Raw genomic sequence first — 26,438 nt, forward strand, 5'->3', positions numbered from 1 at the left:
AAATGGTTTTGACCCTAGGTGTTGCTTTTAGTTTATAACACTCAAGGTTATCCAAAATCACCTTTCCTGTTTCGGTGCCTTAGAACTGTGCTTTTACTATATCATAAGATTGATTGTGTTTGTACCCGTAAAACCAAACAAAAGAAACAATTGTCATAATAAGGTAGTTTTCAACATTTAAAGAACTCGGATGAGAACAAAACGTTTAAAATTGAAAACGTACTGTAGAGTAACTGTGGCAATAATAACCTGAAACGCTTTGCAAACGTCAATATAGTAATGTACTGCGATTTAAATTTAAATCGATTTTTAGTACTATTTTCTGTCTGATTTGAGCTAAAACGTTAAACGTTTTTCATTTTGGGGCCATTGTACACAATTGAAATAAATATTCTGGAAAAACGCAGGGAGCGAATGATATGAATATTTATGTGAACCTACATAAAATGGTAAAAAAAACGATAAAATATGCCAATCACATAAAATAATGACTCCTTAATAATGGCCCTTAAAAATTGCTTATTATGTCCGTTTGCAAAATATATAAACAAAATGAAATCATTATGAAAACAGATTTTATGATGTGATGAAATACGTGTCTGTCTCAAGGAAGTCAAAGTTGACTAAGAAAACAAGAGGGCCATGATGGCCCTGAGGTCGCTCACCTGTATATAGGCCCCCCCCAACCCCCACTCCCCCAACGTTGCAGAGCCAATTTAACCCAAGGGCTTTTATTTGCACAAACTTGGTAGACACCCATAAGAAGATGTTTCATGCTAAACATTTAAGTTCTAGCTCATTGGGCTTTTTAAAAGAAGATTTTTATGCCACCGCAGCATCTGCGATGCGGTGGCATATAGCGATTCACCTGTGTGTGTGTGTGTGTGTGTGTGTTTGTTTGTGTGTGTGTGTGTTATATAGATTATATAGTGAACTTAAAAAATCCTCTTGTGAAAAACCACTTGTCCAATTTCAACCAAACTTGGCAGGATTGATCCTTGGGTGAAGGGCTTCCAAAGTTGTTCAAAGAATTTCATTCCATGCAGAAATCTGGTTGCCATGGCAACCAAAAGGAATTATAAGAATAAACTTAAAAAATCTTCTTGTAAAGACCCAAAAGGCCTAGAGCTTAGATATTTTGCATAAGGCATTGTCTAGTAGACCTCTACCAAGATTGTTCAAATTAAATCCCTAGGGTCAAAATCGGCCCCACCCCAGGGGTCATTGATTTTCACTATATGTACATATAGTAAAAACTTAAAATAACTTCTTGTAAAGACCCAAAAGGCCTAAAGCTTAGATATTTTGCATAAGGCATTGTCTGATAGACCATTACAAAGATTGTTCAAATTATAACCCTGGGGTCAAAATCGGCCCCGCCCCGGGGGTCATTGATTTTCACTATATGTACATATAGTAAAAACTTAAAATACCTTCTTGTAAAGACCCAAAAGGCCTAGAGCTTAGATATTTTGTATAAGGCATTGTCTGGTAGACCTCTATTCAGATTGTTCAAATTATAGCCCTGGGGTCAAAATCGGCCCTGCCCCGGGGGTCATTGGTTTTCCTTATATGTATATAGTAAAAACTTTAAAGTAAAAAAATTTCTTCTAGCAATTGACAAATGCTAGAGGTTAGATATTTTGCATGAAACATTGTGAAGTGAACTTCTAGCAAGATTGTTCAAATTATAGCCCTGGGGTCAAAATTGCCCCTGCCCCGGGGGTCATTGATTTTCAATATATACATACATGTATAGTAAAAAATCAAAAATCTTATTGTCTGAAGGTACAAGGCTTAGAGCTTGAATATTTGTTAAAGGATATCATCTATAGGTACTCTACCAAAGTTGTTCAAATTTTGCCTCTTGTGTCAAAATTAGCCCCGCCCCGTGGGCCATAGGTTTTCCTGATATGTATATAGTAAAAACTTAAAAAATCATTTTCTCTAAATTTACAAAGGCTAGAGTTAAGATATTTTGCATGAAACATTATGTAGTGAACCTCTAGCAAGATTGTACACATTATAGCCCTGGGGTCATAATTGACCCCACCCCCAGGAGTCATTGATTTTCACTATGTACATATAGTAAAAAATAAAAAAAAAATTGTCTGAAGGTACAAGGCATAGAGCTTTGATGTTTGCTATATAATATCATCTATGGGTTCTCTACTAAAGTTGTTTTAATTATGCCCCTAGTGTTAAAATTGGCCCTGCCCAGGGGCAGTGATTCTCATTATGTTCACATAGTAAAAACAGAAAATAAAACAAATCTTTTCTGAATGGGAGAAAGCTACAGCTTAGATATTTGACTTGAAATGTTGTTTGGTGGACCTGTATCAAGATTGTTTTGAATTAAACCCTTGGGTCCAAAATTTTGCCTTGCCCAAGGGGACAGTGACCTACTTTCTTGTCCTTCGATGTACAGCAATGAAATTTTGACCATGTGCACAGTTTTAGTTGTAAAATTGAACTTTGATATCAGGTGACCTAGATTTTGATGATGTGAACTACTTTCTTGTCCTTTTATGTACAACTATAAAATTTGAACCATGTGTACAGATTAAGATGTTAAGTGAACTTTGATTTCAGCTGACCTAGATTTTGACAAAGTGTCTTACTGTGTTGTCCTTTGATGTAGTCATGAAATTTAGGCTGTGTGAAATATGACCATCAAATTCACTAGACTCAAGTGCATTGATATATTCCTACACTGATCTTTTATTGAGTTAACAACAGATTTAACCACTAATCTGATAATAAGAATTAGATAGGTCAGGGATCTATGCATTATGACAATCTTCAAAATTGTATAGAAACAAAAAAAAATCTGTTTTGTACACTACTATTTAGTGTTGTATTAATGCGGTGGCATAGCATTTTTCTCAAATGCAATCTTGTTTTTAGTTTTTACTATACACATATAGTTAAAAACAAGGACACCCCTGGGGCCGGGCCAGTTTTGACCCCAGGGCTTTTATTTGAACAAACTTTGTACACACTTACTAGAAGATGTTTCATGCTTAATATCTAAACTCTAGCTATTTGGGTTTTTTCAAAGAAGATTTAAAGTTTTTGCTAAACACATATAAAGAAAATCAATGACCCCCGGGGCGGGGCCAATTTTCACCCCTGGGCTTGTATTTGAACAAACTTGGTAGACACCTATTAGAACATGTTTGATGCTCAATATCTTAGCCATAGCTCTTTGAGTTCTTTAAAAGAAGATTTTTTAAGTTTTTACTATATGCATATAGGGAAAATCAATGACCCCCCCGGGGCGGGCCAATTTTCAACCCAGGGCTTTTATTTGAACAAACTTGGTAGACACCCATTAGAAGATGTTTCATGTTAAATATCTTAGCTCTAGCTCTTTGGGTTTTTTAAAAGAAGATTTTTCAAGTTTTTACTATATGCATATAGGGAAAATCAATGACCCCCCGGGGCGGGGCCAATTTTGACCCCAGGGCTTTTATTTGAACAAACTTGGTAGACACACACTAGAAGATGTTTCATGCCAAATATCTAAGCTCTAGCTGTTTGAGTCCTTTAAAAGAAGATTTTTAAGTTTTTACTATATGCATATAGGGAAAATCAATGACCCCCGGGGCGGGGCCAATTTTCACCCCAAGGCTTTTATTTGAACAAACTTGGTAGACACCCATTAGAACATGTTTCATGCTAAATATCTTAGCTCTAGCTCTTTGGGTTCTTTAAAAGAAGATTTTTTAAGTTTTTACTATATGCATATAGGGAAAATCAATGACCCCCGGGGCGGGGCCAATTTTGACCAAAGGGCTTTTATTTGAACAAACTTTGTAGACACTCACTAGAAGATGTTTCATGCTAAATATCTAAGCTCTAGCTCTTTGAGTTCTTTAAAAGAAGGTTTTTTAAGTTTTTACTATATGCATATTGGGAAAATCAATGACCCCCGGGGTGGGGCCAATTTTGACCCCAGGGCTTTTATTTGAACAAACTTGGTAGACACCAATTAGAACATGTTTCATGCTAAATATCTTAGCTCTAGCTCTTTGGGTTCTTTAAAAGAAGATTTTTTAAGTTTTTACAATACGCATATAGGGAAAATCAATGACCCCCCGGGGCGGGGCCAATTTTGACCCCAGGGCTTTTATTTAAACAAACTTGGTAGACACTCACTAGAAGATGTTTCATGCCAAATATCTAAGCTCTAGCTCTTATGGTTTTTTAAAAGAAGATATTTTAAGTTTTTTCTTTCGGTTGCCATGGCAACCAGAGTTTTGCATGGAATTAAATTCTTTGAACAATTTTTAAAGGTGACCACCAAAGGAACATTCCTGTGAAGTTTGGATGAAATTGGCTTAGTGGTTTATGAGGAGATGTCATTTAAAGTAAAAGTTTACGGACGGACGGACAACGGATGGACGGACGCCGGACGAAAAGCGATCACAAAAGCTCACCCTGTCACTTTGTGACAGGTGAGCTAAAAATGAACTTACTTTTGAATACCGGCCCCTTTGGACCAATGTCTTCCATTCTGTTTTTAGAAACTGAATCTGGTAAAGCAAATGAAATATGTCATCATTGTCGTAGTAAAGTGTTTATACAATTATAAAGTAGTATTTCGCGATAATGTTTACGTGCCTTTAAGGCATCAAATCAGAGAAATAAATGAAAAGAAAGAAGATTTGTTTACCTCTTTTTGAACACTTTAAATGAATATATGGATCGCTTTTGAAGACATTCCACAAATAGAGAATGTAAAAATACAAATTTCATTTTAGACGCCATTTTGGACCCCATCTTTGATTTTCGGAGTTTCCCAGAAGGGAACTTCATATATCTTTTTCAAAATCTACATACTTTCAGAAAATGTAAGTTTAAATTCTGTGCAGATTTTGTCCGGAGATATTAAAGCATAGACTCTACTATATAGATATGTATAATAGAAAAATTGATATATGAACTTTATATATATTAAGCATTTAGATAATAGCAAGTTCAGAGCCAGTGCAAAACTGATAGATCAATTCTGAACCGACACGTCACACAAATGAACCAAATGTCGCTTTTTCTTTCTTTTATTAATCATAATATCATTGTAAAAGCCGTTATTGTGTGATACATATCTAATCTATAATAGTAAAAAGTAACGTCTCTTGATTAAAGCAAACTTACTTGACACACGTGCGTACTGCAAGTGTACGAATATGATAGCTGAAATTAGAAAAAGTTATGTCAATGAATGTCTTTAAAGCATAAAGATTTTGTCGTGTGGCTCATAATGCAGTACTGTGCTAGTGTGTCAGATATCAAACATTTTGTAGTACTTGCCTTATCATCAAGAGTATATGGTCGACCAAGCATTCTTAAAGCAGCACGCATCAGATTCAAGCAAAATTTCATTAAAAATGTATATAATAGTAAAATATTCTGAGCAGGGCACAGAGAGGAATTTACCCATTACAAAAGACACTTATAATGCACGTAAATTACCAAACAGAGGTCTAAATATGTAAAGATTGACCATACTATTAAGAAATGCAGTAGATATATGGAGTTGAATAATTGAATACTGCTAAAGCAGTAAATAATCGTTCAGAACATGAAAATCATTTCTTGAATCTTTGGTCTTTTAACTTTTCTAACACTCTTAATACACTTTACTCAACTTTTAGTGTCTTGAAATATTTTGACTGATCTGGAGGTATGCAGCTATAAATCGCAACATGAATGGAAAATATTTCATCGAGCTCGTCACTTCAATGCTCAAATAGTGAGGTCACAGTAATATATCAAATAGTTCAGTCTATATACAGGATTTACGCCATCAATTATTAATATTTTCTCGTGAGCAACACAATTTAGGTCATGTGGCGATGAAACCGGTAAGATAATGTTGGCTAACATTGAGTGTTAAAAACTTAAAAAGCAAAACTAGGGGTCAAAACAACCTCACCTGCTGGAGCTAAGAGGTACATAGATTCGAGTTATTCGAACCCATCTAGTCGCCTCTTGTGATCACTCAGGGATAGGTGGTGGCTGTAATTTTCATGTCTCAAACCTTAAAGGCAACCACTCAGCCACAAGTGGCGTTATTCGAAGTAAGTAGCTTCACCACACGACTACCGACACCCTAAACATTTTACGTTTGATATTTTTAAACAGAAATAACAAATAACTCGTACGCTCTATAAATTATGAACGGACGAGCAAACAAACAAACAAACAAACAAACAAATAATACATAAATAAATAAGACATAAACTAGAAATGTGTCATCATGCCACGTATGCCCCCGCATGCAGCCAAAATTTCAGATGTTATTATATTTAGTTCCAAATTTGTTTGCACAAATTATTGTTTTCATTTTAAGTTCAAAGCCCTTAAAACTTTTCAATGTTAACACAAACCATTTTCATACAATGTTCAAAGCACTGAAATTATTCAGTCTTAACCTTTTGAAAATAGCATATTTCATATTTGTAGCCAAAATAATGGCTACATACATTTCCACAAAAGTATGAGTGCTGAATCTGAATGTTCAAAATTTTTTCCAATATTCAAGAAAGATAAGTTTGTCCAAAATCATTGAACCACGACCAAATTCAAACTTAAACTGCCTATTCCTAAGATGTATCTATATTATTTTCAAAGTGAAAGGGACATAACTCTGCCAAAAAATCATCAAACCATGACCAAATTCCAACTTGACCTGCCCATTCATTTGACATATCCATATTTCAAATTTGAGTTGAATATGTAACACTGTTGGGTAGATAATGAACAGAAACTGTAAATTTCATATTTTTTTCAAAGTGAAAAGGGCATTACTCTGCCAAAAATTATTGAACCATCACCAAATTCGAACTTGACCTTGGCATTCCAAAAAAATATCCATATGTCAAATTTGAGTTGAATGTGTTGTACTGTTGGGGAGATAATAAACAGAAACTGAAAATTTCATATTATTTTCAATGTAAAAGGAGCATAACTCTGCCAAAAATCATCGAACCATGACCAAATTCAAACTTGACCTGTATTTTCTCATGACATATCCATATGTCAAATTTGAGTTGAATGTGTTGTACCGTTGGGGAGATAATGAACGGAAACTGAAAATTTCATATTATTTTCAAAGTAAAAGGGGCATAACTCTGCCAAAAATCATCGAATCATGACCAAATTCGAACTTGACCTGTATTTTCTCATGACATATCCATATGTCAAATTTGAGTTGAATGTGTTGTACGGTTGGGGTGATAATGAACAGAAACTGAAAATTTCATATTATTTTCAAAGTAAAAGGGGCATAACTCTGCCAAAAATCGTTGAACCATGACCAAATTCGAACTTGACCTGTATTTTCTCATGACATATCCATATGTCAAATTTGAGTTGAATGTGTTGTACCGTTGGGGAGATAATGAACGGAAACTGAAAATTTCATATTATTTTCAAAGTAAAAGAGGCATAACTCTGCCAAAAATCATCGAACCATGACCAAATTCGAACTTGACCTGTATTTTCTCATGACATATCCATATGTCAAATTTGAGTTGAATATGTACAACGGTTACTAAGATAATGAACGGAAACTGATGATGACGGAATGACAGAATGACGGAATGACAGAAGGACAGAATGACGGAAGGACAGAAGGACGGAAGGACGGAACAGGGTAACACTATATGCCCCGGCCATTACATGGCAGGGGCATAATAAATTAAATAAATAAGTACATAAATACCTGTGCTCAAAATGAATATTAACAGTGTCCATTTATATCTAGTTAACAAATCCGTTATCTGTTGATAGCTGTTCTTCATTTTGATATTCTGTAAGAGATTTTAAATAAACGTCACTGGAATAAGTATAAATATGTAATTTTTTATTCATAGTTATTTAAAAGTATTTATATTGTTATCGATTTTAATACATTTTGTGTCTTTGATGTTTACACATAATGGCTATTAATTTCAAATAATGAAAGGTGTCAAAACTTATGAAGCCACACATCATTTTAGTGATCAGAAGTGAAAAAACTGCCTTAGTTTGAAAAAAAAGAAGAATACACAAGATTACAAATGATTAGTAAATATTGTGAACAAAAGTTGATTAAGTAATTAAATAATTCACTTCACCAGTCCTACTTCAAAACTTTCTAGATTATATAAATCTCATGATTAAATAAAGTAGAAATCATTCAGTGAAACATCATGGATCTATGAAGTTTACATTGTATAAAGGAGAATTCATAGATCTGAACTTTTGAATTTGTTAAGTCAAACTTAAAATGGTGAATTCATAAAGACGAAATTATGAAAACGTGATTTCGTGAAATTGAAATCTTAAACACTTGAAGTTTAAAACTTTCATAAATTCGTGAATTTAAAAAATCCTGAAGGTCTTTTGTAATTCCATGATATTCTTCACATAAAATATTATGATTTATACTTCCAATGTTTGTTCTTTGGGTAGAAAAGGGAAGAAAAAAGGTTATTAAACAGGAAAAAGCGTAGTTGCATTGTTTATTGTCAACAACAATATACAAATTGACATACCATTCTATTTTATCATGCAACTGCTATGGTAACTGCCCGATAACACTTGCCTGATAATTATTTTTGAATCAATTTAAGAATAAAATGAATATATAAGATACATGGTAGCAAGACACTTCACCCTCCAGACACTTCACCCCTCAAATTTTGAAGACACTTCACCCCTCAAGACACTTCACCCCCCCCAATGATTTATAACTTTTTAATTGAAGGACAATTTACAGACATTTCTAAGAGTAAATATTTGTTTAGTAAATAATTCAGAAACAAATAACACATGTTATTACGCATGATATAATTTCTTTAAATCATTTACATATAACATGCAATAAAACATAACATTTTACCGGTTCTAAAAACCCCATTCTTATTAATGTCCATAAATTCACCCACTTTCTCCAAGAACTCCTTAGTCCTTGACCTTAATTCATGATCATCGTATTGCCCACTAGCTGTTATACAAAGCACATCCATTATAAGTGTTTATTGCATGTCACCTTGTTTATTCAACTTGTTGATTGGTTGGTTATTCAACAGATAATTGGATTAAAAAGGTATAATTGTATGAGAATGAAATAAATGAATAAATAAATAATAGTGTATGTAAACTAAATAAATAAATAAATAATATTGTATGAAAAATAAATGAATAAATAATATTGTTTGAAAATAACTAAATAAGTAAATAAATAATATAAATAAGTAAATAAATAATATGAATATAAAAGAATATAAATGAATGAATTATTTATTTATCCATTAATGTAATAAATGTAATAAATAAAAAAGAACAATTTGTATTTCCTTATATACTTAAAAAATGTTGCTAACAAATTATTAAGTAAACTTACAGGTATCACATGCTATGTGTTGCCAGTTCAGTTTGTATTCAGTTTGTGTTCAATATATATCAAAGGAAAATTCATGAAAAGGTTCACACACTTCATTAGAAGGATTATGCTACAATTAGTTATTATATCACTTTCACTTAAATTGAAATTAGTATAAAATATATAAAGATAAAATAAAAAATAAAGAACTTACTTACTAATAACTTTGTGATATGAGCCTTTTTTAGGGCAAAAACAACAATATATATATCCATTGTCTTTGGTCAATTACATGATAAAATAATAAAATATGTTAAAACTAGAAATGTGTCATCATGCCACGGATGCCCCCGCATGCAGCCAAAATTTCAGATGTTATAATATTTAGTTCCAAATTTGTTTGCACAAATTATTGTTTTCATTTTAAGTTCAAAGCCCTTAAAACTTTTCAATGTTAACACAAACCATTTTCATACAATGTTCAAAGCACTGAAATTATTCAGTCTTAACCTTTTGAAAATAGCATATTTCATATTTGTAGCCAAAATAATGGCTACATACATTTCCACAAAAGTATGAGTGCTGAATCTGAATGTTCAAAATTTTTTCCAATATTCAAGAAAGCTAAGTTTATCCAAAATCATTGAACCACGACCAAATTCAAACTTAAACTGTCTATTCCTAAGATGTATCTATATTATTTTCAAAGTGAAAGGGACATAACTCTGCCAAAAAATCATCGAACCATGACCAAATTCCAACTTGACCTGCACATTCATTTGACATATCCATATTTCAAATTTGAGTTGAATATGTAACACTGTTGGGTAGATAATGAACAGAAACTGTAAATTTCATATTTTTTTCAAAGTGAAAAGGGCATTACTCTGCCAAAAATTATTGAACCACCACCAAATTCGAACTTGACCTTGGCATTCCAAAAAAATATCCATATGTCAAATTTGAGTTGAATGTGTTGTACTGTTGGGGAGATAATAAACAGAAACTGAAAATTTCATATTATTTTCAAAGTAAAAGGAGCATAACTCTGCCAAAATCATCGAACCATGACCAAATTCAAACTTGACCTGTATTTTCTCATGACATATCCATATGTCAAATTTGAGTTGAATGTGTTGTACCGTTGGGGAGATAATGAACAGAAACTGAAAATTTCATATTATTTTCAAAGTAAAAGGGGCATAACTCTGCCAAAAATCATCGAATCATGACCAAATTCGAACTTGACCTGTATTTTCTCATGACATATCCATATGTCATATTTGAGTTGAATGTGTTGTACGGTTGGGGAGATAATGAACGGAAACTGAAAATTTCATATTATTTTCAAAGTAAAAGGGGCATAACTCTGCCAAAAATCATCGAACCATGACCAAATTCGAACTTGACCTGTATTTTCTCATGACATATCCATATGTCAAATTTGAGTTGAATATGTGCAAGGGTTACTAAGATAATGAACGGAAACTGATGATGACGGAATGACAGAATGACGGAAGGACGGAATGACGGAAGGACGGAATGACGGAAGGACGGAATGACGGAAGGACGGAAGGACGGAACAGGGTAACACTATATGCCCCGGCCATTACATGGCGGGGGCATAACAATAAACATACTCAATCACTATTGAATATGCCTTATTCTCATCGATTCGTGCCTTCTCATTGATTCGTGACCTAAATAATTGTCTGATATAAATACTTCTTCAAGGACATACACCATCCGAAAACTACACAAGTTTAATTAGACACTCGATTTGACAATTCTATCCAATCAAAATGCGTATTTGAACAGGTGTAAATGAGCTTACCCTACAATCAACTGATGATCTAATTAATTTATAATACGGTATTCGATATTGATGTTTTAATGTATCAAACACACTTACAATTAAGCAAAAAAAATATTCATTATGCTGTAAGAATTAACTTAAGACTTTGAAACATATATTGATCAGATCGGACTGAAAATAACCATGCAAACATTTAGTGGTGTGAGCACCTATATTTTGATGACGTCACAGGGTGAATCGGATTTCACGAATCGATGGGTAAGCATCCAGCTGAGCAAGACAGTCATGGTTGACATGTTCAGATGCTCTAATCTTTGAGGGGTTGTTTTAAGAAGTAATTTAAAGTTTTTGAACTTTTAGATAATGAATTTATTTAACAAATGCACTAATTGAACTGTATGTATGTCTGATATTTGTTGTGTAAGTGCAATTTTTCCAAATAAGAGTCACGAATCGACGAGAGAAAAGCATACAAACATTTTCTGCATAAAAGTTGTTTAACACAAAATAAAAAATGTGGGGTGAAGTGTCTCAATCAAATTTCTTAAAATGAGGGGTGAACTGTCTGAGGGGTGAAGTGTCTGCAAAAAAAGGGCCTAGGGTGAAATGTCTGGGGGGTGAAGTGTCTGTAGCCTGAAACCCCGTTGTATCGATCTATTTACCCATAAATCACAACAGCATTTAAAAAATTCAAATCTCCCTAAATATTTATTTTGTATCATTTATTTTGATCCTTTTGCTATAATATTTACATGGCAAACATCACTCATATATACTTTTTAGCTTTGGAATATACGGATATTTACAGACATGTCAAACAGGTTGAAGAATTAGGTCACGACATTATATCGATGCATTGTGAGAATCGCTCAGTTAGCCAAAGTTTGGGAAGCCTTAACCATCTTTATGTTAGCTATTTCAGTCAATTAGAAACATAGATGTATGTTTTGAAATGTCAGCATAAATTTAGGAACTTTCAACAGACAGTAAATGTACTTTTAATAAGAACACACTATTTATAAGTCTATTTATTACTCAACGTCTTACGGTACTGGAAACATGTTTTTGATCATTTTACTGCCCAAATCGAATATGAAAGATTTTCGTGACACTGTTGTAAATGTTAACAATCAGTAGGTGACGTATTTTGCAAAAAATCTAAAGATTTGTAAATAGATCGATACAATAAATAGCACGAAACAATGGGGTTCCACTATAAACCAGATACATGAACATATTTTACACATATCGTATAAGTATCTAATCTCACACCCAACCTATTCTCAAACCTTTCATACATGTGCTGTTATTTTTTTACTAGAAGTAACTTTGATGTGCTGAACTTGTGTGCATAAAAGCTTTGTTTCTGACAGACATGTCTGCTGATGTCAAATGAAAACAGTGCATAGGAACAAATATTAACAAAACATATTTTATTACTTTGTGTAATTTCATACAAATTGCTATTACCTTTGTAAGTAATGTAAACACACCATAAACTATTTGTAAAAATGAATATTATAGACTAAAATATCTTAAAGCAGGTACTTTCATTCACGAATTCGAAACCTAGCTAAACGCCGTTTTCCGGTACTTTCAGTACATAGCTATGGGGAATTCGCCTAATGGAGTGTAATAGCGAACTCGATGTTTTCGGCCTTTTTTTAAATTAAATTGAAATAAAACAGTTATTTCTTTATATAAAAATAATTAAATATCATTGTTTGAATAATTCCATACAAAAAATAAAGTAAATACACAAGTTTACGCAGAAAATAACCTTATTTTTTATGGAAGATTCCACCACGTCTGTTTGAATTTTATTGATTTTCATTTTAAAAAATTTATTTTTTGAATAATTTGCAATATACATATTAAAGGAATATTGATTATTTTCAAAAACATCAATTTTCTTCACCTTAAACGGTTAAATAATGATAGAAAAATAGAAATATCACGTAACTGTGTTATGTACTTCATTTGGTGTAATTCCCCAGAGCTAAAACGGTAACGTACCGGAAAACGGTGTTTAGCTATGTTTTCGAAAAGGTCAATCCTATAGGGTACTTCATTCTCATGTGATGTCATATAACAATCACTTCATTGGCTAAACTAAACAGTAGAATTTTAGAGATACTTGAAGGGGTTTGAGATTAGGTTCTTTATTTTAAGAGGCCATGTTAGTTTTAAAACAGAGGGTTGTGCTTTTCCAAGATGGAAATAGAGCTTTTTTAATAGTTGAATTTCTGTCAAATTTTACAGAAATGTTACACAAAGATTAAATTTTACATATGTAAAGAATTTTTAGAAAGATATATTTTTATTTACATTAAAAGACTTCTTGAATGCTTAGAGGTTTGAGAACTGGTTACTCCACGATACATGTCATGGTTATTAATAGTCCTATAACATAAGACGTTTCCGTTCATACTACGTACACTCCAACGTCTTATCGACTTCTTCATAAGTTCCTTTAGCAAAACGCGCAGCGATTTTGAAGCGCTATATAAACCGTCGTAATTTACTACAAAAACAATATTTTGAGTAAACAGATATACAGACAGTAAATTTAAACATTTTTGCATCAATGTGCAGCAAAAAAATAAATGACTCACCTTCGTATGTAAATAAATCCAATCCAATTTCAAATCACAAAAATTTCAGCCTGTCTGCTGTCCATTTCCTCCACTTCTCGGAACAGTAACAACCGAGGGCGCCCGAATCGATATAATTAAAATTCATTTAGACAAAAAAAAATTTTACAGCAGAAAGATTAGTGATCGAGGCAATCCTCAGTCACTATTAAAAAAATTAATTTTTTGGGAATGATATGAAGTATTAGGATATTTTCTGTCACTTTTCTTAGTTTAAAAATATTATCACCGTTTATTATATATATAAGTAGATATGTATACACACAGATATACATACACTCAACTCCATGGTATACAGTATATAGTTGTATGAATATAATCGATTAAAGAGCAAGGACACCTCACCGTATCATCAAACTTGTTGATTTGTAAATTACATTTCCAAAAATGCTTTGAATCACCGTTCAGCCACAAAATATTGCTGACGATTTTTTTTCTAAAGTATTTTCTTGAGATAGATTCCTTCTCGAAGAATAACACTAATGTTTCTTAACTCTTTAGATGAACCTTTTAAAATGTTAACCCCGCAAGAGCCTACAAACTTAATACAATAATGGTGCTTCACCCTTGCAGAAATATATACTGGTATTTAAAAAGTCCCAGTATTTCCCAGTTATGATCCTAGAAAATTCCAGAATGTTAAAACCAGTCTTGGCTATTCTAGTGTGGCCTAGGAAATACCAGTTACTGAGAACTAGGCATTTCTGATAATTTTTAAACAACTCATCAATTTCTAAGTTATACTAGGAATTGTAATTTATTTTCTGAGATTTCTAAGACTTAAGATTTTGCAAAATTCCTAGTCTTTAGGAATTACTTAGAATTTATCTTGTAGAACAAAATCCTTAACATCTGTGCTAAATTCCTTGAATCTTACATAAATTCCTAAAGACTAGGAATTCTCTTTGTTGAAAGTAAACAAGTAGATAAAGAAGGAAGACAATAAAATTGAAAATAAAATTTTTTTTTTTTAAATAAAACAACATAGGGCCTACTGATCTAGATCTATTTAATAATATTTTTCTAGGATTACTATTATTATTTAGATTCTAATTGAAATTTAATAATCAATTGACCTTAATGGTCAACCTGCATTTCTGACAATTTTATCATTAGCCATTTAATTAATAGATAATAGGAGTATATAATCCAAAAAGAAATAACAAATGTACAGGCACTCCAAGTAAATCAAAGACGTATTATTATAAACCTTAAAAAAATCAATAATTGACATCTGAAGTATGTAATTTATCAGTTGTGTAGAGCTATTTTTAGCGCTGTCAAATTGCATCCACTGATGTCATGCTTCAGTGCACAGGCTGTGTGTATAAACCACTTTATACATTATACTGCCTGTTGACATTTTTATGGAGTCACTTACAAACTTGCTTGCATAATTTCAGTCGGCCATATTCCCTAGCCATGAAAGATAACTCCCTGTTTCCCTGTCTAAAATTCCACCAAATTATTCCCCTTTCAAAGGAACTAAAAGAAGGGACTTTTTAAAAAGACTTTGTATTTATTTATTCGATTTTTTGTTCAGAAACGGACAATTTTTTCTTTACATTTGTTTAATTTGCTTTCTATCAATATATGGTTCCTATGGTAAACATATGAGTTTTGATGGTAAACAAATGAATTTTCTGAACCGAAAGTAATCTAACACACAGCTTTTCTGTCATCACATGTAAACAATACATTAAATCAGTAAGAATATTGAGATATTTGTTTGACTATCAGTTTCAAATGCAAAATATTAATATGGAAAACAACTATGTGTAGTCTATGTGTATTGTTTTAATGTGTTTGTCTGATATTTTAGTTGTAAAAGCCATGTACACTTAGTGTCGCTTCATAGCAACCGATTTAAAACGTGAGCGGTAACTGAACGAGATATGGCAAAGCGCATGCTCGCGCACTGACTTCCGCTCTATCGAAATATTGCATAGACGTATAGCGAAAGTTCGTAAGTGGGAGTGTGATTTGAACATATGTAGATCTAATTAGGGGTGGATTTAAGGTGATAATTATTGCATAGTTGAAAATCCAAAGTGGCAAATTGACTCTTGTGCAGATTTTTTCACGTGTCATATTTGTGCATTTCCAAATTTTCACGAGTCAAAACCCGAATCCCCGCGTCAATCGAGAGTCCTGAATTAAAGTAGGCTGACGGATATTAACGATGATAACTTAGTCTTTACTTAACCAGCGAACCTTTACGATTATACTCAGCAATATCCGTATATTTACGCTAACCAAGACGAGCATAATTTCATGACGTATTGGATACGTATACTGATGACGTAGCAACACAATTGTTTTGGAAACTACTGTAGCATTGTATGAAATTCAAGCGCTTGTTGGGCTTAAAATAATAGATTTTTGAAATAAAATTCAACGAAATAATTGAAATTATTCAGTCATTGTATTGACGGCAAAAACAACAGAAGTACACGAAATTTTGCGAATCAAGCACATGTTACTGACGTAGTACCGGTACAAGTCAACCCGGCCCCAAGTCAACCCGGCCCCAAGTCAGCCCGTCCCCAAATTGGTCAACCCGGCCTCAAACCAATGTTATTTCTGGTCAACCCGGCCCCATTTTATTATTATTTATTTTGCTTTAAAATATAAACACTTATCAAGAAATAAAATAAAAAAAAAAATTTCTTGACACAATGTTTTTTAATAATAAAATGATTTTACATGCAAAATATCGTAAAATTTTGTCCATAAATAAAAAAGTTATCAGTTATATTCGAATTACGTTCTATATAAGTCATATCGGTAGCGAACAGAAGATACCGAATATGACTTATATTTCATAAATTGATTATTTTTTATTAACTTTTCTTGATTAATAATAAAATGATTTTATATGCAATATATCGTTAAATTTAGTTTATAAATAAAAAAAGTTATAAGTTATATTTGTTGGGTTTTTTTTTTATATAAAAATCATATTCGTGAAGAACAGAAGATACCAAATATGACTTATATTTTATAAAGTAAGAGGTTTTTTTGTCTGGATTACAATGAAATAACATGCAAATAATCGTTAAATTTGGTCCAAAAATAAAAAAGTTGTAAGTTATATTTGGTGCGTTTTCTATAAAAGTCATATTCTTGATGTGTGAAGGACCGAAGATACCGAATATGACTTATAGTTCATAAAGATTTTTCTTCATATGATATTTTATAATAATAAAATGAAATTGCATGCCAAAAATGGTTAAATTTGATACATAAATAAAAATGTTACATGTTATATTCGTTGCATGTTCTAAATAAAAGTCATATCCGTAGCGGAAAGAAGATACCGAATATGACTTTTTAAGTTACATATAAAAGTCATATCCGTGGCGGATTGAAGATACCGAATATGACTTGTTGTTTCCAAACTTGTTTCTTTTATTTTTTTTATTTCTTTTTTTTTTTGGTATTTTTTTGTCACATAATTTATAATACATGCAAAAAATCGTTAAATTATGCCCGTAAATGAAAAAGTTACAAGTTATATTCGTTGCATGTTCTAAAAGTCATATCCTTGGCGGAACTTATATACGTTGCATATTCTAAAGAAAAGTCATACCGAATATGACTTATATTTTATAAAATTTCTGATTGTTTTCTTGAAACCACTTTATTTCCATGTGTCTATGATAAATCGCCAATAACACCTTTAATGATGGGCTTTAATAAGTGTGTGTCAATTACGATAAGTGCGAAAATCCAATAATCAAATCATCGTATTAGCGCATTGATTGCTGCCGACAACCATGTGCACGAGTCATAAGTTGTATCATTTTTTCCTTTTCTCAAATAGAAAGATCTTGTCCGTGCATTATCTAACTTATTTCAGCTGATAACGAGTCATATTCGGTATATTCTATTTGCCATGGATATGATTTTTATATGGAACAAGAAACTTACCACTTTTAAATTATGGGCAAAATTTAACGATTTGCTTCATGTATTATTATTTTAACTTTATATATAATGTAAATGAAGTTAAAAACATACAAAAAACTTGCGATTTGTTATATTTTGTAGTTTTATCATAGGAAATAAATCTGATCATTTCTGTTTCACGAACAACAATTGACCAATTATGCTTTTGAAATTAATTAATATATAATTATTCATTATCACTATTGCGTATTAAAGTATTAATCGGCGCAATTAAATTTACCGACGCTTTTATGCCAGTTCATGTTTTTTTTACTATTGTTCAACAATAAATAATAAATCATTTTTATTCCATCATACAACAAAATGACTTAAATAATTTTCTTTGAAAATATATTTTTTGGGGCCGGAATGACCGATTTTGGGGCCGCATTGACCAATTTTGGGGCCGCATTGACCAAATAAAAATACTGTGGGGCCGGATTGACCAATTTTGGGGCCGGGTTGACCAATTTTGAGGCCGGGTTGACTTGGGGCCGGGTTAACTTGGGGCCGGGTTGACTGTAATTCACGTAGTACACATGTTTATTACGTAGAACACAGGTTTATTGTGCGCGCAATATTCAAAGACGGCAGACACTTCGTCTCTTATCAACAGTGAACTGATATCGTCTCCCCAATAAAGACATACAACGAGGAAGGTGAAATTGCTCAAGCAAATTATCAGAAGAAAACCTTCAAAGCTGCAATCGGTGAAATTCACTGTGAGTATTATCGTAAATGCACTAATTTTTTCCCAAACAGAGCCGGCGTGTTTATGACCCCTAGAAAAAAATTAAAAGTCTAGAGATTATTTTAATGACCTTTCCTCACTTCTAAAAGCATTATTTTGTAACAATTTGCCGATTGTAACAATAGAAATAATAATTGCATTTCCAGCTTATTCCTAGTTACAGTTAAGATACTTAAACCTTACTGGAAAAAATGCGTAAACGGACATTTGTCACATATTTTCGCGACCTGCGAAAATTATTTGCTTATGCCCTCTAAAAGTTTAAAATATTGTTTAAAAAAAATGCATGGTAGCAAGTTTTTTTACACCCAGACAGTTCAATACCCTAGCTAGTATGCAGACAGTTCTCTACCTTAGCAATTTTGCACTTGTATTAGAAAAAAAAAGTTTTTCATAAAGGAACAATATTTTTATATCACCATTTATTTATGTAGATCTAGTTATGTATTAGAATATGATAAACAAGATCAACAAGAAAAGATAATGTTCAATAAGCCTACATCATGTCTGTATTTTAAAATAACACATTACTGACTGTATTTTTAAATCACAATAAGATACCTCCAAAAATTTATTTGAAACAGAAATCATGTTTTCTGTTGTTTTTGATTTGTATGTGTGTGTTTGAGTGTGATTTAATCTCTACATTTCTGTGCATGTATAGGAATTATTGGACCACTAAAAAGTTGTCTAGGCCACCAAAATTTATCGGTCAGTGGTGGTCCCAGGTGACAGCCTAGCTAAAATGGTTTGTCTTTGACACTGCCTAAGCCTATACTAGAGAATCTGAATACTGGTCCATTAAAATAAATCCCACATGATGATTTGCAAAGAACAAAAATAGCACAAACAGTGACTGTCATACTTTAAGCACTAACCTGAATACATTGCCTTAATCTCAGTCATTGAATTTAAGATTTTTAAATATACTTGTCCGAATTCCAGTTTTGAATTTATTCTACTATATATTTAACTTAATTCTCTTAAAATTTACACTGGTCATGGGCCACCGGGCCAGTGCTTAATTCGATGACTGTAATCTGTTATTGTATTAGGGGGCAGGACGTGTAGTGGTTGAACACGCTTGAACAAGATATTTTTGTGGCCCCACTTTAGTGGCGAACATTTAGATTTACCCTTGTCCGTCTGTTCTCTTTTGTGTCGGATGTAACTCAAAAAGTATTTGACCTAGAGTCATGAAACTTTACAGGAATGTTGATCAGCATGTGTAGTTGTGCACCTGGGTATTTTTGTCTGGATTTATATAGTATTTTTAGAGTTATTGCCCTTGACTTAGTAAAATTTTGCAATTTTCAACTTGTGTCGCATGTAACTCAAAATGGGTTTGACATAGTCATGAAACTTTGCAGAAATGTTGATCAGCATGTGAAGTTGTGCACTGGATATTTTCGTGTGGATTTATTATCTTTTAGAGTTATTGACCTTGACTTAGAAATTTTTTGCAATTTTCAACTTGTCGCATGTAAATCAAAAAGGATTTGACCTAGTCATTAAGCCTTACGGGAAGGTCGGTCAGCATATGACTAGTTGTGTACCTTGGGTTCCGCTTGTGGATTTATCCCGTATTTGTAGAGTTATTTCCCTTGACTTTGTAAAAACCGTTTCATTATGTTGTGTTATTTGTTCCTTGAGTGCTTGAGTTAGAATCAACCAACTTTACAGAAATAATGATCAACATCACTAAATTACAGGAATAACAATGATAATAAATAATAATAAAAAAATACACAGTATATTTTCATAAGTTTGCCTTTTTTGGTGAACTTCAAAACTTACATATGTGAATAAATGAGCATAAAAACCGCCCTGGATTTTCACTTATCAAATTTCAAAATATGTACATGACCAGTTTATAACTTCAATAGCTTTGTATAACCAAAAGCTACAAATCTGAGGCCCAGAACAGAGTGTGTCATAAACACTTCCTTTATGAATGGCCATTTAAAAAGAAAATCAAATAACATACAAACCCACTTACCTGAAAATATATGTGAGAGTTTTGTAAATATTTAAGACACAGAAACCATTTTGTCAAGTTTGCAATGATTTTACTCGCTTGAACCAAGTGTGCATTCACTTCACGTCCTGCCAAGTGATTTGTATTTATTTCGTATTCAAATATCTTGGTATATTTCCATATGTAGAGAAATGTATTTGTTTGATTTCAGATAAGAATTGGTACCACAAGGCCACAAAAGGAGGAGTTCAACTTACTCGTGGATGATGTTCAAAGCTGAGGAGAGTGAGAGCTTAAATCTATAAAACGGGTCAAAAACTTTTGATATAGAAACTGTCATAAATTCTTCAGTTAATTGAAAGAGGGCAAGTTGTACAAAATGCCATGGAGCTAAATATACATGGAGAAGAAACTGTGATGTCACACAGTTAAATTCAGTATTGTGTTCAGAATTGTGGCAGAATTGGGTTCTTATAAGTTATCATATGTCGGGGATTTTCAGAGATTTGATGCATCATGGGTAAAAATAGCCAAAACACCGTCATATTGAATTCCCGGAGGAAGATGAAACATTTTTTTGCTTAAATAAGAAGCAATAGTTATTTATTGTAAAAGGTACTATACACACTTTTCTATACAAATATAGCTCTGATGAAAATCTATGTAGGGGTATGTAAACAATAATTCATGGATATCGTCCAAGTTTAACGAGAGTGCGAAAATTGGAGACTATCGGGAAAACCCAATTATCACCGAAGCCTGCAAAGGATTGTGGGTCTGAATCTGACTATTATCTATTTTTAGAGCTTCCTATCTGTTGTGTGTATATATCTGTGAAAATGCAAAGAAGTCGTTGGATTACCAAAGATCAACATTTCATTTGATTACCAGAGATCATCAATTCACTGGATTACTGAGATTCTCTGTATGAAAGATTTGATGACAAGAAAATTATTAAACCGGCAAAAATTGGATCTTACAGCAAGGATTTACTTATTTCAGAAGACAGCAATAGAAAATGTAGGAGTTGCATGTAATACTGGAGGTTTCTTGCGTCATGTTTTGTACTGTTTCAGTGACATTTCTTAGACTGTTTGAGTGATGTCCCTCATTCAATCAGTTAAGAAAATGATGAAAAGCAAATTAAAATCTAGGAGTGACCTAGTCAAGTATTATAATGTTTTAACTTTTAGTGCTAAATTCAAAGAGGTGTCACATGTTACACTATTTTAAAAAAGGAATCTTAAGTCAAGTGTTATTGCCAAAGCTCATTGCATTCCAGTAACTACAATGATATATCTAAAGAAGTGTGTCTAAACAATACAAAAACAATTAAACTGTAAGGAAAATACTTTGTTTCATATGCAATCATGCTTTTTATTAAATTTAATAGTTTGCTTATGACTGATGTTGAACTGCTTGTCATTTAACTGGATTTAAAAGTGCACATTTTAGTTCACATCAGTACAATGTGCTTATGTGAAGTAATGTGATTGCCCTGTGTCCAATGGCATCTTGTATTGTCAGCAATTTCTTGTAATGATATCTTCTACAAAACTGATTATTTGATTTTAATCATAATGATCCTTTGGTGGCCCTAGTAACAGTAATTCAGCTGTGGTCCAGTCATACGGGCAGTTGCTAGGAATTTCCAGTACAATGCAATCCTAGGCTATTCCAGCCATTCCTTAGATCATGGAAATACCAGGAACGTCTGGGATATCCAAGTTCTTTGAAATGCCAAGGAATTACTAGAAAAAATGTTCCAAATACCGTGGGCAAGTCATTCTCAGTCATTCCTAAGATTATAAAAATACCAGGAGTTACTGGTATTATCATAGGTCTTTGAAATGCCTTGAAATGCCTGGGATGGACTAGAAAAATGTTCCAAATACCGTGGGCAGGTCATTCTCAGTAATTAGGATATCCAGTACAAGTCAATCTAAGGCATTCCTGGATTCACATTTTTTTTCTAGTTATTACCAGTAGTTTTCAGTCGTTCCAATTACCGCCAGCCAGTAACTGGAAATTCCTCAGATTTCCTTGCATTTCCTAGGAATTATCCCTGTAAATATTCCTGGGATTTCCCAGTAAAATCCTAGTAAAATCCTGGTAAATTACCAGTAATTTCTGCAAGGGTCAATGTCCTTTATACATGTAAATAAAACAAAAGAAAAAGTAAGAATCCCTAAAGAAAGTCCAACACGGCAAAATTGAAAATGTTGCAGGCTTGGCCTGATTGGGCTTGTTCATGGACGGTACTGTCAAGTGCAAACTACTGACGAATAACATGGCGGATCATGGGCTTGCCACTGGCTCTTGTTGCTGGATCGTGTAGGAGTTGCGTTCATTGAACGCCGCCTTTCCTTTTTGATCTTGTTTATATCATATTTTGTTCACAGAAGATTGGCCGTCCAGTTTTTTTTTTAAATCATATATGGCATTAGATCCTCTGTTCTGATTTGCTTAGCGCAGGCGGTGTACAGTAAAAAAATTTTCAAATCAGGTTCATTATATATCTCGCAGTCCGTTAAAGGCGACAATAATAATGAATGTACATATGTATCTTCTTCTACCGTCTAAAATTCAGTCCAAAACAGGCATCGTTTGATATGTGAGCGAGGCAATCCCCATTCACAGTCAAACATGTTTCTGTCTTTTACACGGGATATACTAGTCTTGAAGATTTTTGATAAGTTTGCGAATTTTTAAGATCCAAAGTTGTGCAATTTCAGGACCAGGATGAATGCCATCAATATACAAGTTGTAATTAAAATAATATCGAGATCGTGATCCTTTTTTCGTTTTTGTATTTTTTTCTAAATCCAATGAAAATTTAGGCGTATACATGGAATTGTATGAGTCGACCAGTTCGTTAAATTTTGCTACTAAATCCTCCAGATCTTTATCATCGGAGTCAGAGAAACCTTTCAAAGTATTCCAAGTTTTCATTGAATATACCGGACATTGAAGAAATTGTACACGTGCGGAAGAGTTAAACTGTAATACTGAAGTGTGCATTTTTACCATCTTAGAAAAAACGTCTTCGGCAGAGATATTCCTGAGACTAATTGTTTTATTACGTTCTAATTTTGTAAAGTCACATGTACCAAGCCAAAGCAAGACCAATGGAGCTTTTAAATCTTTAAGCTTAACTTCAAGACGGCTTAGTAAAGCTGCATCTTCAACTCACGCTCCACTCTTCCAAATAATATCCAAGTAATCCCTTCGTTCAAGATGACGCGATAAATACCTTCCTTTACTGTCAGTTACTAAAAAACAACGACTTCCTGTATGGTGGTAATCTTCTACAGCATCACCAAGCTTTTCGATTTGTTTTTTTAAGTTATTCACAGACATATTCAAAGTGTGAATATATTACAATATCAAAAAAGTATTCCAGTTAACTGTCAGCCAAGTTTTATATAACCTGTTACAAATCCTAGACAAAAAAGGAGAGACGAAAGTAGCGTCTTTTAATAATCCATGTTCAAAATTCACTTAATATGATATTAGAATACAACGTAAGCGTACCTTAGTACTGCATGAAAGATAATAGAACTCTCAGCCATGTGATGATCGGAAGATTGGAATACTACAAAGAGATTCTGTATTTCTCCGACTATAAGACAGGGATTTTTTCTTCCATTTTAAAGACAAAAGTTGCTTTCCGTCTTATAAGAGGATCAACGACGTTTACCAAAATTTTTCTGACTTATGATTTTCAAAAATTACTATGGGGCCTTCTTTAATATCGAGGAAAAAATGTCCCTACCTGACCCTACGAACGTAGCCTCAAGCCATGTCCACTTATTCCGTTTTGAAAGACAATTATTGTCTTGGTAAAAGAGAACTAACATAAACAGTAATCATTTGTTAGGTCATTACATGTGTTGAGTAACAAAGATGCTATTTACAGATTTTCGGGAAATCAACCTCAAAACACCTGCACAAGGTCACGTAGACCAAAGCTGATATTGATTTTTTTAGAAGTGTAATTACAGATATGCCATATTAACTTGACACTTTAGTTTCATAAAAAAAAAATATTAAATGGATGATGATTAAGTATGAAAGATCAGAGCAACAGATAAGCTTTAAAAGTGAATTGGGTATTACTCCATCATTTCCTTTGCAATTGGGTATTGGCTCCATTTAATTGGGTATTCCAAAACTCGATACCCTATGATTTCAAGATCAATTGGGTATTCAATTATGAAGATATGAATTTTATGGTTTCAATATCAATAAAATTAAATCACGGATGTAATATAAATCCGTGATTAAATTTAGATATCTTAACTGTTTTAAAAAGAAAATAGGATTAACAATTTACAAGAACTTTTCTCAATTGTTTTATTTTTCATATAAAATGCTCATGTTAAATTTCATAATAATTTTAACAAGTTCATTTTCTAACTGATTTTTTATTATTTGCGACTGTTTTGTTTAAAATCATTTTCACTTTGTACGACACCATATTGCTTTTCAAAGCGTCTATTGATACAGCTGGGACCTACTTATTGACGGTCTCCGCAAAATCAACGGTCTCTGCTGGTCTGTAAAGACCGTCAACCTGAGTAGACAACGACGGTTTCATGCTAAAGTCTGTCTTTGGAGACCGGGGACCGTTGAAGACCGGAGACCGTTGATTAGTTAGCATTGATTCGGGAATATTCGGATATCATGCATATCGATATAATTTGTTCAAAACTACGAGTGTACGACAGATTAATTTTGCGGTGATAAAAATGACAATACGCACGGGTTTTTAAGACAATTGCGTATTTTATTTGAATTTATGGGTTTTGATACGCATTCTTAAAAAATCAATTGCGTATTTTATAAAATTAATTGCGTAAATACGCAAATACGCACCTTATCTGTTGCTCTGAAAGATTAATAAATATAATTAAAAAATCTAATTAATAAAAAATGCCATTATTAACTAAATATCAGAGAAAGTATGCAAGGGTCACAGACTCCGTTATAAAAAAAAATGCAACTTAAAATTTTGTGCCATTTTGTCGTATACAACCTGTAGATTCATGGAGAAAAATTAGGTCACATCGGGGAGATTTGTTTTTCGCAAAATTTTTTTGGTTCATTTGGGAAAAAATCTTGTCTGGGTCATTTTAATGGAACATGTTGGTACAATGTTAAGTAATTTGTTTAATGTATAATAAAAAATTTGAATCCTACTTTACGATTTATACTTAAGTTTTTGTATCATTTCTTCTAAAAGATAAGTATGAATATCTTTTTATCTGTGCTTTTTACGAAACATTAGTATGCTTTAAGCAAATTACCCCAAATCAAAACTAGAACTATCACTAAATGTGATTAATACCCCCACAAGTCTGCTTCGGAAATGAGGATGTTACTAGTAACAGAATACCTTGTAAAAGAATTGAAACATAGAGTTATGGTTGTGGGCAATTAAAGATAATTGTGGTTCATGTATGTTGCATTTCCTTTCAATGTGGTTGGCCATTGATGAAGTTTAATTGAATTACTCTGTAATAAGTCCAGAAAGACAAAGAAAAAGAACAAAGGGCAATAACTCTATAAATACTTAAGATAGAGTCATAGTTCTTGTGCACTGCACTTCTTCTTATTGTGCTTGACCATTGTATGAAGTTGTTTTGAATTCCAACCTGTACGTTTTAAGTTATGCTCCGTACAAGGAAAAGTATCAAAGGGCAGTAACTCTGTATTTTGTCAAAATGGATTTATGGCTCTTGTGCACTGCACTTCCTTTGAATGTCCTTGACAACTGTATGAAGTTGTACTGAATTCCAAACAGTAGTTTTCAAATTATGCTCTGGACAAGGAAAAGTAACAAAGGGCAATAACTCTATAACTAGTCAAGATGGAGTTATGGTTCTTGTGCACTGCACTTCCCCTTATTG

The 26,438-nt window shown here is 32.7% G+C and overlaps 1 long non-coding RNA gene across 2 annotated transcripts in view; it reads right to left on the reverse strand.

Annotated features, from left to right (window-relative positions):
- Window positions 1-2,924: 2,924 nt before the first annotated feature.
- LOC132760049 (uncharacterized) overlaps window positions 2,925-26,438 on the reverse strand; it is a 32,924-nt gene continuing 9,410 nt past the window's right edge. For both annotated transcript variants that reach the window (XR_009629812.1, XR_009629811.1), the window contains exons 3-5: window positions 7,733-7,820; window positions 5,161-5,199; window positions 2,925-4,538 (exon numbers count right to left, since the gene is read on the reverse strand). This is a non-coding gene — a long non-coding RNA (uncharacterized LOC132760049). The remainder of the gene's footprint in view (window positions 4,539-5,160; window positions 5,200-7,732; window positions 7,821-26,438) is intronic.

The sequence above is a fragment of the Ruditapes philippinarum genome, unplaced genomic scaffold (genome assembly GCF_026571515.1).
Source record: "Ruditapes philippinarum isolate M1 unplaced genomic scaffold, ASM2657151v2 ctg510_1_1_1_1, whole genome shotgun sequence".
In the NCBI taxonomy this organism is placed as follows: domain Eukaryota; kingdom Metazoa; phylum Mollusca; class Bivalvia; order Venerida; family Veneridae; genus Ruditapes; species Ruditapes philippinarum.